Source organism: Schistocerca americana, unplaced genomic scaffold (genome assembly GCF_021461395.2).
Source record: "Schistocerca americana isolate TAMUIC-IGC-003095 unplaced genomic scaffold, iqSchAmer2.1 HiC_scaffold_133, whole genome shotgun sequence".
Taxonomy (NCBI): domain Eukaryota; kingdom Metazoa; phylum Arthropoda; class Insecta; order Orthoptera; family Acrididae; genus Schistocerca; species Schistocerca americana.
In genome coordinates this window covers 256,636-268,969 of record NW_025725405.1, presented here as the reverse complement: position 1 = coordinate 268,969, position 12,334 = coordinate 256,636, and the positions used below count along the sequence as shown (strand labels likewise).

Here is a 12,334-nt window from a genome sequence, read left to right as displayed (position 1 = left end):
TTGACAGAGGATCCGAACCCGACTCGTCGGGAAGCACTACAGCATTCACTCGGCAATGGCCATAATATCTTGAATACACTGGTTAGAGAAAATGAAAGAAAATGTCCGATTGCCGATGCGTAACAACTTTGGCCCTTGTCAGTACTTGGGCGGGTGAGCGCATGGGAACACAGGGCAGTATTGGCAGTTTTACTTCCTATTTTTGTTTCTCCTTTGTTTTCGGAGCTACAGCCCGATTCGGCCAGGGAGACGCCACCGTGAAATGAAGGGGGCGTGCTGTGTGTCCATCGCCTCGCCTCGCCTCTCCTTACCTCTCTCAGTCGTTTCTCGTGCTTGTCGTTTTGATATAGGCCGATTTGAGAGCGTCAGCTCTCGCGTCAGCTGAGCAAAGTCGAGACAAGTCGAGACACACTAAGGGCTGGTATGCAGCGAGTAAGAGGGCGAAAAAACAATAGTTTAAGAGCGCGTGGCAAAAGTACTCATACGCGAAATTAAAAGCCTGCTGCGGTGGCCGGGAATCGAACCCGGATCAACTGCTTGGAAGGCAACTATGCTGACCATTACACCACCACCGCACAAGCGAGCGCCCCGCCACCGCGCTGAGTCGGCTTCCCGCCTGTCGGCAGCGGCCGAAGGTGATCGTACCCGGCAGGCGCATTTCGAGGCAGGCTAGGGGAGCACATCCAGACGCATTCGGACAGCGTATCCGCGCACATTTCGCATCCTTTGGCAAGAGTCGGCGCCGGCGGCGCAAGAGTACGCAGAGGACCGCGTTCTGGCGGCATCTTTAAGCAGTGCAGTGCAGGATTCAGCGTCTGCAGCATCTTCTCCACAGAATGCTACGGCGCTTGACGGCAGTCCCACTTTCCCTTGAGACATCTGCTCGGGAAGCAGCGTGAAGGTACCGCTGGCCCGAGCATCGGTGGTTCAGTGGTAGAATGCTCGCCTGCCACGCGGGCGGCCCGGGTTCGATTCCCGGCCGATGCATCATTTTGTTTTTTCTCCGGTAGGGGTGCTGCGTGTCTTTCGCACTCGAACTGCGTGAGCCATGAGAATGAACCGCGGGATTCCGTGTGGAAAGAACCAATCATGCAGCGCGGACGACTGCTCGTTTGGACTCCTGCGTGCTATTGTACATACTGGCGTCGGCCTAGCATCGCAAGTTGCCTGCCGCGCCGTGAATGCACGTGTAGCAACAGAAAAAATGAGCCAGGGAGTGCAGACTCTCTACCACTTGTATTCGGTACTTACCAAGATTCCAGAAGGTCTAACGATCGCCTGCCTCGGTAGCGCAGTAGGCAGCGCGTAAGTCTCATAATCTTAAGGTCGTGAGTTCGATCCTCACCCGGGGCATCTAATTTTCTGTGACTGAAGGTGGTGCTGTTGCTAGGGCGCCAACTTATTTCTTGTTTGTTATCCGCAACGTTTCAACGCTTCAGCGGGAAAATGTTTACTTCCTGTTATTGCTACATACAGCTTCCCTATTCCTCTTCTCCCAGCAGAGCATGAAGCCAAAAGCATTGCTCTGCGACGTTTGAGGTGCGCGCCTTGCCAGTCAGTATGTGCAAAGATGCTCGCAAAGAGAGCGACAATGCGACAAGCGACCGTACGAACGGTCGAATGAAACGGCCGCATCCGGTGTGGTCTAGTGGCTAGGATACCTGGCTTTCACCCAGGAGGCCCGGGTTCGATTCCCGGTACCGGAACGGAATTTTTTCCACACGAATCGTGACAAGTTTGAGCTGTCCGAGCGGCCGTTTCCCGTCCTGCTCGCAATATAGCTACTGTTTCGTGACCGTCAGCAGAATATAGACTAGGGAAGCAGACACACGACGACCATAGGAATGGTGTATGGCTTCATGCCACCTGATTCCAGCGTAGGGCTGAGCAACTGCATCTGCCGAGGCCCGTTAGCTCAGTTGGTTAGAGCGTCGTGCTAATAACGCGAAGGTCGTGGGTTCGATCCCCCCACGGGCCACTTCTCTTTTACTACTGCGAAAAGGCAGCGCCGATTTCAGCTGGCGAGTGTGATGACCAAATGATCATCACCCTGCGTGGAAGTTGACAGAGGATCCGAACCCGACTCGTCGGGAAGCACTACAGCATTCACTCGGCAATGGCCATAATATCTTGAATACACTGGTTAGAGAAAATGAAAGAAAATGTCCGATTGCCGATGCGTAACAACTTTGGCCCTTGTCAGTACTTGGGCGGGTGAGCGCATGGGAACACAGGGCAGTATTGGCAGTTTTACTTCCTATTTTTGTTTCTCCTTTGTTTTCGGAGCTACAGCCCGATTCGGCCAGGGAGACGCCACCGTGAAATGAAGGGGGCGTGCTGTGTGTCCATCGCCTCGCCTCGCCTCTCCTTACCTCTCTCAGTCGTTTCTCGTGCTTGTCGTTTTGATATAGGCCGATTTGAGAGCGTCAGCTCTCGCGTCAGCTGAGCAAAGTCGAGACAAGTCGAGACACACTAAGGGCTGGTATGCAGCGAGTAAGAGGGCGAAAAAACAATAGTTTAAGAGCGCGTGGCAAAAGTACTCATACGCGAAATTAAAAGCCTGCTGCGGTGGCCGGGAATCGAACCCGGATCAACTGCTTGGAAGGCAACTATGCTGACCATTACACCACCACCGCACAAGCGAGCGCCCCGCCACCGCGCTGAGTCGGCTTCCCGCCTGTCGGCAGCGGCCGAAGGTGATCGTACCCGGCAGGCGCATTTCGAGGCAGGCTAGGGGAGCACATCCAGACGCATTCGGACAGCGTATCCGCGCACATTTCGCATCCTTTGGCAAGAGTCGGCGCCGGCGGCGCAAGAGTACGCAGAGGACCGCGTTCTGGCGGCATCTTTAAGCAGTGCAGTGCAGGATTCAGCGTCTGCAGCATCTTCTCCACAGAATGCTACGGCGCTTGACGGCAGTCCCACTTTCCCTTGAGACATCTGCTCGGGAAGCAGCGTGAAGGTACCGCTGGCCCGAGCATCGGTGGTTCAGTGGTAGAATGCTCGCCTGCCACGCGGGCGGCCCGGGTTCGATTCCCGGCCGATGCATCATTTTGTTTTTTCTCCGGTAGGGGTGCTGCGTGTCTTTCGCACTCGAACTGCGTGAGCCATGAGAATGAACCGCGGGATTCCGTGTGGAAAGAACCAATCATGCAGCGCGGACGACTGCTCGTTTGGACTCCTGCGTGCTATTGTACATACTGGCGTCGGCCTAGCATCGCAAGTTGCCTGCCGCGCCGTGAATGCACGTGTAGCAACAGAAAAAATGAGCCAGGGAGTGCAGACTCTCTACCACTTGTATTCGGTACTTACCAAGATTCCAGAAGGTCTAACGATCGCCTGCCTCGGTAGCGCAGTAGGCAGCGCGTAAGTCTCATAATCTTAAGGTCGTGAGTTCGATCCTCACCCGGGGCATCTAATTTTCTGTGACTGAAGGTGGTGCTGTTGCTAGGGCGCCAACTTATTTCTTGTTTGTTATCCGCAACGTTTCAACGCTTCAGCGGGAAAATGTTTACTTCCTGTTATTGCTACATACAGCTTCCCTATTCCTCTTCTCCCAGCAGAGCATGAAGCCAAAAGCATTGCTCTGCGACGTTTGAGGTGCGCGCCTTGCCAGTCAGTATGTGCAAAGATGCTCGCAAAGAGAGCGACAATGCGACAAGCGACCGTACGAACGGTCGAATGAAACGGCCGCATCCGGTGTGGTCTAGTGGCTAGGATACCTGGCTTTCACCCAGGAGGCCCGGGTTCGATTCCCGGTACCGGAACGGAATTTTTTCCACACGAATCGTGACAAGTTTGAGCTGTCCGAGCGGCCGTTTCCCGTCCTGCTCGCAATATAGCTACTGTTTCGTGACCGTCAGCAGAATATAGACTAGGGAAGCAGACACACGACGACCATAGGAATGGTGTATGGCTTCATGCCACCTGATTCCAGCGTAGGGCTGAGCAACTGCATCTGCCGAGGCCCGTTAGCTCAGTTGGTTAGAGCGTCGTGCTAATAACGCGAAGGTCGTGGGTTCGATCCCCCCACGGGCCACTTCTCTTTTACTACTGCGAAAAGGCAGCGCCGATTTCAGCTGGCGAGTGTGATGACCAAATGATCATCACCCTGCGTGGAAGTTGACAGAGGATCCGAACCCGACTCGTCGGGAAGCACTACAGCATTCACTCGGCAATGGCCATAATATCTTGAATACACTGGTTAGAGAAAATGAAAGAAAATGTCCGATTGCCGATGCGTAACAACTTTGGCCCTTGTCAGTACTTGGGCGGGTGAGCGCATGGGAACACAGGGCAGTATTGGCAGTTTTACTTCCTATTTTTGTTTCTCCTTTGTTTTCGGAGCTACAGCCCGATTCGGCCAGGGAGACGCCACCGTGAAATGAAGGGGGCGTGCTGTGTGTCCATCGCCTCGCCTCGCCTCTCCTTACCTCTCTCAGTCGTTTCTCGTGCTTGTCGTTTTGATATAGGCCGATTTGAGAGCGTCAGCTCTCGCGTCAGCTGAGCAAAGTCGAGACAAGTCGAGACACACTAAGGGCTGGTATGCAGCGAGTAAGAGGGCGAAAAAACAATAGTTTAAGAGCGCGTGGCAAAAGTACTCATACGCGAAATTAAAAGCCTGCTGCGGTGGCCGGGAATCGAACCCGGATCAACTGCTTGGAAGGCAACTATGCTGACCATTACACCACCACCGCACAAGCGAGCGCCCCGCCACCGCGCTGAGTCGGCTTCCCGCCTGTCGGCAGCGGCCGAAGGTGATCGTACCCGGCAGGCGCATTTCGAGGCAGGCTAGGGGAGCACATCCAGACGCATTCGGACAGCGTATCCGCGCACATTTCGCATCCTTTGGCAAGAGTCGGCGCCGGCGGCGCAAGAGTACGCAGAGGACCGCGTTCTGGCGGCATCTTTAAGCAGTGCAGTGCAGGATTCAGCGTCTGCAGCATCTTCTCCACAGAATGCTACGGCGCTTGACGGCAGTCCCACTTTCCCTTGAGACATCTGCTCGGGAAGCAGCGTGAAGGTACCGCTGGCCCGAGCATCGGTGGTTCAGTGGTAGAATGCTCGCCTGCCACGCGGGCGGCCCGGGTTCGATTCCCGGCCGATGCATCATTTTGTTTTTTCTCCGGTAGGGGTGCTGCGTGTCTTTCGCACTCGAACTGCGTGAGCCATGAGAATGAACCGCGGGATTCCGTGTGGAAAGAACCAATCATGCAGCGCGGACGACTGCTCGTTTGGACTCCTGCGTGCTATTGTACATACTGGCGTCGGCCTAGCATCGCAAGTTGCCTGCCGCGCCGTGAATGCACGTGTAGCAACAGAAAAAATGAGCCAGGGAGTGCAGACTCTCTACCACTTGTATTCGGTACTTACCAAGATTCCAGAAGGTCTAACGATCGCCTGCCTCGGTAGCGCAGTAGGCAGCGCGTAAGTCTCATAATCTTAAGGTCGTGAGTTCGATCCTCACCCGGGGCATCTAATTTTCTGTGACTGAAGGTGGTGCTGTTGCTAGGGCGCCAACTTATTTCTTGTTTGTTATCCGCAACGTTTCAACGCTTCAGCGGGAAAATGTTTACTTCCTGTTATTGCTACATACAGCTTCCCTATTCCTCTTCTCCCAGCAGAGCATGAAGCCAAAAGCATTGCTCTGCGACGTTTGAGGTGCGCGCCTTGCCAGTCAGTATGTGCAAAGATGCTCGCAAAGAGAGCGACAATGCGACAAGCGACCGTACGAACGGTCGAATGAAACGGCCGCATCCGGTGTGGTCTAGTGGCTAGGATACCTGGCTTTCACCCAGGAGGCCCGGGTTCGATTCCCGGTACCGGAACGGAATTTTTTCCACACGAATCGTGACAAGTTTGAGCTGTCCGAGCGGCCGTATCCCGTCCTGCTCGCAATATAGCTACTGTTTCGTGACCGTCAGCAGAATATAGACTAGGGAAGCAGACACACGACGACCATAGGAATGGTGTATGGCTTCATGCCACCTGATTCCAGCGTAGGGCTGAGCAACTGCATCTGCCGAGGCCCGTTAGCTCAGTTGGTTAGAGCGTCGTGCTAATAACGCGAAGGTCGTGGGTTTGATCCCCCCACGGGCCACTTCTCTTTTACTACTGCGAAAAGGCAGCGCCGATTTCAGCTGGCGAGTGTGATGACCAAATGATCATCACCCTGCGTGGAAGTTGACAGAGGATCCGAACCCGACTCGTCGGGAAGCACTACAGCATTCACTCGGCAATGGCCATAATATCTTGAATACACTGGTTAGAGAAAATGAAAGAAAATGTCCGATTGCCGATGCGTAACAACTTTGGCCCTTGTCAGTACTTGGGCGGGTGAGCGCATGGGAACACAGGGCAGTATTGGCAGTTTTACTTCCTATTTTTGTTTCTCCTTTGTTTTCGGAGCTACAGCCCGATTCGGCCAGGGAGACGCCACCGTGAAATGAAGGGGGCGTGCTGTGTGTCCATCGCCTCGCCTCGCCTCTCCTTACCTCTCTCAGTCGTTTCTCGTGCTTGTCGTTTTGATATAGGCCGATTTGAGAGCGTCAGCTCTCGCGTCAGCTGAGCAAAGTCGAGACAAGTCGAGACACACTAAGGGCTGGTATGCAGCGAGTAAGAGGGCGAAAAAACAATAGTTTAAGAGCGCGTGGCAAAAGTACTCATACGCGAAATTAAAAGCCTGCTGCGGTGGCCGGGAATCGAACCCGGATCAACTGCTTGGAAGGCAACTATGCTGACCATTACACCACCACCGCACAAGCGAGCGCCCCGCCACCGCGCTGAGTCGGCTTCCCGCCTGTCGGCAGCGGCCGAAGGTGATCGTACCCGGCAGGCGCATTTCGAGGCAGGCTAGGGGAGCACATCCAGACGCATTCGGACAGCGTATCCGCGCACATTTCGCATCCTTTGGCAAGAGTCGGCGCCGGCGGCGCAAGAGTACGCAGAGGACCGCGTTCTGGCGGCATCTTTAAGCAGTGCAGTGCAGGATTCAGCGTCTGCAGCATCTTCTCCACAGAATGCTACGGCGCTTGACGGCAGTCCCACTTTCCCTTGAGACATCTGCTCGGGAAGCAGCGTGAAGGTACCGCTGGCCCGAGCATCGGTGGTTCAGTGGTAGAATGCTCGCCTGCCACGCGGGCGGCCCGGGTTCGATTCCCGGCCGATGCATCATTTTGTTTTTTCTCCGGTAGGGGTGCTGCGTGTCTTTCGCACTCGAACTGCGTGAGCCATGAGAATGAACCGCGGGATTCCGTGTGGAAAGAACCAATCATGCAGCGCGGACGACTGCTCGTTTGGACTCCTGCGTGCTATTGTACATACTGGCGTCGGCCTAGCATCGCAAGTTGCCTGCCGCGCCGTGAATGCACGTGTAGCAACAGAAAAAATGAGCCAGGGAGTGCAGACTCTCTACCACTTGTATTCGGTACTTACCAAGATTCCAGAAGGTCTAACGATCGCCTGCCTCGGTAGCGCAGTAGGCAGCGCGTAAGTCTCATAATCTTAAGGTCGTGAGTTCGATCCTCACCCGGGGCATCTAATTTTCTGTGACTGAAGGTGGTGCTGTTGCTAGGGCGCCAACTTATTTCTTGTTTGTTATCCGCAACGTTTCAACGCTTCAGCGGGAAAATGTTTACTTCCTGTTATTGCTACATACAGCTTCCCTATTCCTCTTCTCCCAGCAGAGCATGAAGCCAAAAGCATTGCTCTGCGACGTTTGAGGTGCGCGCCTTGCCAGTCAGTATGTGCAAAGATGCTCGCAAAGAGAGCGACAATGCGACAAGCGACCGTACGAACGGTCGAATGAAACGGCCGCATCCGGTGTGGTCTAGTGGCTAGGATACCTGGCTTTCACCCAGGAGGCCCGGGTTCGATTCCCGGTACCGGAACGGAATTTTTTCCACACGAATCGTGACAAGTTTGAGCTGTCCGAGCGGCCGTTTCCCGTCCTGCTCGCAATATAGCTACTGTTTCGTGACCGTCAGCAGAATATAGACTAGGGAAGCAGACACACGACGACCATAGGAATGGTGTATGGCTTCATGCCACCTGATTCCAGCGTAGGGCTGAGCAACTGCATCTGCCGAGGCCCGTTAGCTCAGTTGGTTAGAGCGTCGTGCTAATAACGCGAAGGTCGTGGGTTCGATCCCCCCACGGGCCACTTCTCTTTTACTACTGCGAAAAGGCAGCGCCGATTTCAGCTGGCGAGTGTGATGACCAAATGATCATCACCCTGCGTGGAAGTTGACAGAGGATCCGAACCCGACTCGTCGGGAAGCACTACAGCATTCACTCGGCAATGGCCATAATATCTTGAATACACTGGTTAGAGAAAATGAAAGAAAATGTCCGATTGCCGATGCGTAACAACTTTGGCCCTTGTCAGTACTTGGGCGGGTGAGCGCATGGGAACACAGGGCAGTATTGGCAGTTTTACTTCCTATTTTTGTTTCTCCTTTGTTTTCGGAGCTACAGCCCGATTCGGCCAGGGAGACGCCACCGTGAAATGAAGGGGGCGTGCTGTGTGTCCATCGCCTCGCCTCGCCTCTCCTTACCTCTCTCAGTCGTTTCTCGTGCTTGTCGTTTTGATATAGGCCGATTTGAGAGCGTCAGCTCTCGCGTCAGCTGAGCAAAGTCGAGACAAGTCGAGACACACTAAGGGCTGGTATGCAGCGAGTAAGAGGGCGAAAAAACAATAGTTTAAGAGCGCGTGGCAAAAGTACTCATACGCGAAATTAAAAGCCTGCTGCGGTGGCCGGGAATCGAACCCGGATCAACTGCTTGGAAGGCAACTATGCTGACCATTACACCACCACCGCACAAGCGAGCGCCCCGCCACCGCGCTGAGTCGGCTTCCCGCCTGTCGGCAGCGGCCGAAGGTGATCGTACCCGGCAGGCGCATTTCGAGGCAGGCTAGGGGAGCACATCCAGACGCATTCGGACAGCGTATCCGCGCACATTTCGCATCCTTTGGCAAGAGTCGGCGCCGGCGGCGCAAGAGTACGCAGAGGACCGCGTTCTGGCGGCATCTTTAAGCAGTGCAGTGCAGGATTCAGCGTCTGCAGCATCTTCTCCACAGAATGCTACGGCGCTTGAACGGCAAGTCCCACTTTCCCTTGAGACATCTGCTCGGGAAGCAGCGTGGAAGGTACCGCTGGCCCGGAGCATCGGTGGTTCAGTGGTAGAATGCTCGCCTGCCACGCGGGCGGCCCGGGTTCGATTCCCGGCCGATGCATCATTTTGTTTTTTTCTCCGGTAGGGGTGCTGCGTGTCTTTCGCACTCGAACTGCGGTGAGCCATGAGAATGACCGCGGGATTCCGTGTGGAAAGAACCAATCATGCAGCGCGGACGACTGCTCGTTTGGACTCCTGCGTGCTATTGTACATACTGGCGTCGGCCTAGCATCGCAAGTTGCCTGCCGCGCCGTGAATGCACGTGTAGCAACAGAAAAAATGAGCCAGGGGAGTGCAGACTCTCTACCCACTTGTATTCGGTACTTACCAAGATTCCAGAAGGTCTAACGATCGCCTGCCTCGGTAGCGCGCAGTAGGCAGCGCGTAAGTCTCATAATTCTTAAGGTCGTGAGTTCGATCCTCACCCGGGGGCATCTAATTTTCTGTGACTGAAGGTGGTGCTGTTGCTAGGGCGCCAACTTAATTTCTTGTTTGTTATCCGCAACGTTTCAACGCTTCAGCGGGGAAAATGTTTACTTCCTGTTATTTGCTACATACAGCTTCCCTATTCCTCTTCTCCCAGCAGAGCATGAAGCCAAAAGCATTGCTCTGCGACGTTTGAGGTGCGCGCCTTGCCAGTCAGTATGTGCAAAGATGCTCGCAAAGAGAGCGACAATGCGACAAGCGACCGTACGAACGGTCGAATGAAACGGCCCGCATCCGGTTGTGGTCTAGTGGCTAGGATACCTGGCTTTCACCCAGGAGGCCCGGGTCGATTCCCGGTACCGGAACGGAAATTTTTTTCCACACGAATCGTGACAAGTTTGAGCTGTCCGAGCGGCCGTATCCCGTCCTGCTCGCAATATAGCTACTGTTTCGTGACCGTCAGCAGAATATAGACTAGGGAAGCAGACACACGACGACCATAGGAATGGTGTATGGCTTCATGCCACCTGATTCCAGCGTAGGGCTGAGCAACTGCATCTGCCGAGGCCCGTTTAGCTCAGTTGGTTATAGAGCGTCGTGCTAATAACGCGAAGGTCGTGGGTTTGATCCCCCCACGGGCCACTTCTCTTTTACTACTGCGAAAAGGCAGCGCCGATTTCAGCTGGCGAAGTGTGATGACCAAATGATCATCACCCTGCGTGGAAGTTGACAGAGGATCCGAACCCGACTCGTCGGGAAGCACTACAGCATTCACTCGGCAATGGCCATAAAATCTTGAATACACTGGTTAGAGAAAATGAAAGAAAATGTCCGATTGCCGATGCGTAACAACTTTGGCCCTTGTCAGTACTTGGGCGGGTGAGCGCATGGGAAACACAGGGCAGTATTGGCAGTTTTACTTCCTATATTTGTTTCTCCTTTGTTTTCGGAGCTACAGCCCGATTCGGCCAGGGAGACGCCACCGTGAAATGAAGGGGGCGTGCTGTGTGTCCATCGCCCTCGCCTCGGCCTCTCCTTACCTCTCTCAGTCGTTTCTCGTGCTTGTCGTTTTTGATATAGGCCGATTTGAGAGCGTCAGCTCTCGCGTCAGCTGAGCAAAGTCGAGACAAGTCGAGACACACTAAGGGCTGGGTATGCAGCGAGTAAGAGGGCGAAAAAAACAATAGTTTAAGAGCGCGTGGCAAAAGTACTCATACGCGAAATTAAAAGCCTGCTGCGGTGGCCGGGAATCGAACCCGGATCAACTGCTTGGAAGGCAACTATGCTGACCATTACACCACCACCGCACAAGCGAGCGCCCCGCCACCGCGCTGAGTCGGCTTCCCGCCTGTCGGCAGCGGCCGAAGGTGATCGTACCCGGCAGGCGCATTTCGAGGCAGGCTAGGGGAGCACATCCAGACGCATTCGGACAGCGTATCCGCGCACATTTCGCATCCTTTGGCAAGAGTCGGCGCCGGCGGCGCAAGAGTACGCAGAGGACCGCGTTCTGGCGGCATCTTTAAGCAGTGCAGTTGCAGGATTCAGCGTCCTGCAGCATCTTCTCCACAGAATGCTACGGCGCCTTGACGGCAGTCCCACTTTCCCTTGAGACATCTGCTCGGGAAGCAGCGTGAAGGTACCGCTGGCCCGAGCATCGGTGGTTCAGTGGTAGAATGCTCGCCTGCCACGCGGGCGGCCCGGGTTCGATTCCCGGCCGATGCATCATTTTGTTTTTTCTCCGGTAGGGGGTGCTGCGTGTCTTTCGCACTCGAACTGCGTGAGCCATGAGAATGAACCGCGGGATTCCGTGTGGGAAAGAACCAATCATGCAGCGCGGACGACTGCTCGTTTGGACTCCTGCGTGCTATTGTACATACTGGCGTCGGCCTAGCATCGCAAGTTGCCTGCCGCGCCGTGAATGCACGTGTAGCAACAGAAAAAATGAGCCAGGGAGTGCAGACTCTCTACCACTTGTATTCGGTACTTACCAAGATTCCAGAAGGTCTAACGATCGCCTGCCTCGGTAGCGCAGTAGGCAGCGCGTAAGTCTCATAATCTTAAGGTCGTGAGTTCGATCCTCACCCGGGGGCATCTAATTTTCTGTGACTGAAGGTGGTGCTGTTGCTAGGGCGCCAACTTATTTCTTGTTTGTTATCCGCAACGTTTCAACGCTTCAGCGGGAAAATGTTTACTTCCTGTTATTGCTACATACAGCTTCCCTATTCCTCTTCTCCCAGCAGAGCAATGAAGCCAAAAGCATTGCTCTGCGACGTTTGAGGTGCGCGCCTTGCCAGTCAGTATGTGCAAAGATTGCTCGCAAAGAGAGCGACAATGCGACAAGCGACCGTACGAACGGTCGAATGAAACGGGCCGCATCCGGTGTGGTCTAGTGGCTAGGATACCTGGCTTTCACCCAGGAGGCCCGGGTTCGATTCCCGGTACAGGAACGGAATTTTTTCCACACGAATAGTGACAAGTTTGAGCTGTCCGAGCGGCCGTTTCCCGTCCTGCTCGCAATATAGCTACTGTTTCGTGACCGTCAGCAGAATATAGACTAGGGAAGCAGACACACGACGACCATAGGAATGGTGTATGGCTTCATGCCACCTGATTCCAGCGTAGGGCTGAGCAACTGCATCTGCCGAGGCCCGTTAGCTCAGTTGGTTAGAGCGTCGTGCTAATAACGCGAAGGTCGTGGGTTCGATCCCACCCACGGGCCACTTCTCTTTTACTA

At 54.6% G+C, this 12,334-nt stretch overlaps 28 non-coding genes across 28 annotated transcripts; 22 read left to right on the top strand and 6 right to left on the bottom strand.

Annotated features, from left to right (window-relative positions):
• Positions 1 to 503: 503 nt before the first annotated feature.
• On the bottom strand, positions 504 to 575 carry Trnag-ucc. The gene has a single exon. It is a non-coding gene; the product is annotated as a tRNA-Gly (tRNA).
• Positions 576 to 916: 341 nt separating this feature from the next.
• Trnag-gcc lies at positions 917 to 987 on the top strand. The gene has a single exon. It is a non-coding gene; the product is annotated as a tRNA-Gly (tRNA).
• Positions 988 to 1,280: 293 nt separating this feature from the next.
• Trnam-cau lies at positions 1,281 to 1,353 on the top strand. The gene has a single exon. It is a non-coding gene; the product is annotated as a tRNA-Met (tRNA).
• A 281-nt stretch (positions 1,354 to 1,634) lies between these two features.
• Positions 1,635 to 1,706, top strand: Trnae-uuc. Its single transcript has one exon. It is a non-coding gene; the product is annotated as a tRNA-Glu (tRNA).
• Positions 1,707 to 1,904: 198 nt separating this feature from the next.
• Positions 1,905 to 1,978, top strand: Trnai-aau. Its single transcript has one exon. It is a non-coding gene; the product is annotated as a tRNA-Ile (tRNA).
• A 586-nt stretch (positions 1,979 to 2,564) lies between these two features.
• Positions 2,565 to 2,636, bottom strand: Trnag-ucc. The gene has a single exon. It is a non-coding gene; the product is annotated as a tRNA-Gly (tRNA).
• Positions 2,637 to 2,977: 341 nt separating this feature from the next.
• Positions 2,978 to 3,048, top strand: Trnag-gcc. The gene has a single exon. It is a non-coding gene; the product is annotated as a tRNA-Gly (tRNA).
• Positions 3,049 to 3,341: 293 nt separating this feature from the next.
• On the top strand, positions 3,342 to 3,414 carry Trnam-cau. Its single transcript has one exon. It is a non-coding gene; the product is annotated as a tRNA-Met (tRNA).
• Positions 3,415 to 3,695: 281 nt separating this feature from the next.
• Positions 3,696 to 3,767, top strand: Trnae-uuc. The gene has a single exon. It is a non-coding gene; the product is annotated as a tRNA-Glu (tRNA).
• Positions 3,768 to 3,965: 198 nt separating this feature from the next.
• Positions 3,966 to 4,039, top strand: Trnai-aau. Its single transcript has one exon. It is a non-coding gene; the product is annotated as a tRNA-Ile (tRNA).
• A 586-nt stretch (positions 4,040 to 4,625) lies between these two features.
• Positions 4,626 to 4,697, bottom strand: Trnag-ucc. Its single transcript has one exon. It is a non-coding gene; the product is annotated as a tRNA-Gly (tRNA).
• Positions 4,698 to 5,038: 341 nt separating this feature from the next.
• On the top strand, positions 5,039 to 5,109 carry Trnag-gcc. The gene has a single exon. It is a non-coding gene; the product is annotated as a tRNA-Gly (tRNA).
• Positions 5,110 to 5,402: 293 nt separating this feature from the next.
• On the top strand, positions 5,403 to 5,475 carry Trnam-cau. The gene has a single exon. It is a non-coding gene; the product is annotated as a tRNA-Met (tRNA).
• Positions 5,476 to 5,756: 281 nt separating this feature from the next.
• On the top strand, positions 5,757 to 5,828 carry Trnae-uuc. Its single transcript has one exon. It is a non-coding gene; the product is annotated as a tRNA-Glu (tRNA).
• A 198-nt stretch (positions 5,829 to 6,026) lies between these two features.
• On the top strand, positions 6,027 to 6,100 carry Trnai-aau. Its single transcript has one exon. It is a non-coding gene; the product is annotated as a tRNA-Ile (tRNA).
• A 586-nt stretch (positions 6,101 to 6,686) lies between these two features.
• On the bottom strand, positions 6,687 to 6,758 carry Trnag-ucc. Its single transcript has one exon. It is a non-coding gene; the product is annotated as a tRNA-Gly (tRNA).
• A 341-nt stretch (positions 6,759 to 7,099) lies between these two features.
• Positions 7,100 to 7,170, top strand: Trnag-gcc. The gene has a single exon. It is a non-coding gene; the product is annotated as a tRNA-Gly (tRNA).
• A 293-nt stretch (positions 7,171 to 7,463) lies between these two features.
• Positions 7,464 to 7,536, top strand: Trnam-cau. Its single transcript has one exon. It is a non-coding gene; the product is annotated as a tRNA-Met (tRNA).
• Positions 7,537 to 7,817: 281 nt separating this feature from the next.
• On the top strand, positions 7,818 to 7,889 carry Trnae-uuc. The gene has a single exon. It is a non-coding gene; the product is annotated as a tRNA-Glu (tRNA).
• A 198-nt stretch (positions 7,890 to 8,087) lies between these two features.
• Positions 8,088 to 8,161, top strand: Trnai-aau. Its single transcript has one exon. It is a non-coding gene; the product is annotated as a tRNA-Ile (tRNA).
• A 586-nt stretch (positions 8,162 to 8,747) lies between these two features.
• On the bottom strand, positions 8,748 to 8,819 carry Trnag-ucc. The gene has a single exon. It is a non-coding gene; the product is annotated as a tRNA-Gly (tRNA).
• A 345-nt stretch (positions 8,820 to 9,164) lies between these two features.
• Positions 9,165 to 9,235, top strand: Trnag-gcc. The gene has a single exon. It is a non-coding gene; the product is annotated as a tRNA-Gly (tRNA).
• Positions 9,236 to 10,165: 930 nt separating this feature from the next.
• On the top strand, positions 10,166 to 10,242 carry Trnai-aau. Its single transcript has one exon. It is a non-coding gene; the product is annotated as a tRNA-Ile (tRNA).
• A 593-nt stretch (positions 10,243 to 10,835) lies between these two features.
• Positions 10,836 to 10,907, bottom strand: Trnag-ucc. Its single transcript has one exon. It is a non-coding gene; the product is annotated as a tRNA-Gly (tRNA).
• Positions 10,908 to 11,251: 344 nt separating this feature from the next.
• Trnag-gcc lies at positions 11,252 to 11,322 on the top strand. The gene has a single exon. It is a non-coding gene; the product is annotated as a tRNA-Gly (tRNA).
• A 295-nt stretch (positions 11,323 to 11,617) lies between these two features.
• Positions 11,618 to 11,691, top strand: Trnam-cau. The gene has a single exon. It is a non-coding gene; the product is annotated as a tRNA-Met (tRNA).
• Positions 11,692 to 11,975: 284 nt separating this feature from the next.
• On the top strand, positions 11,976 to 12,047 carry Trnae-uuc. Its single transcript has one exon. It is a non-coding gene; the product is annotated as a tRNA-Glu (tRNA).
• A 198-nt stretch (positions 12,048 to 12,245) lies between these two features.
• Positions 12,246 to 12,320, top strand: Trnai-aau. Its single transcript has one exon. It is a non-coding gene; the product is annotated as a tRNA-Ile (tRNA).
• The last annotated feature ends 14 nt before the right edge of the window (positions 12,321 to 12,334 follow it).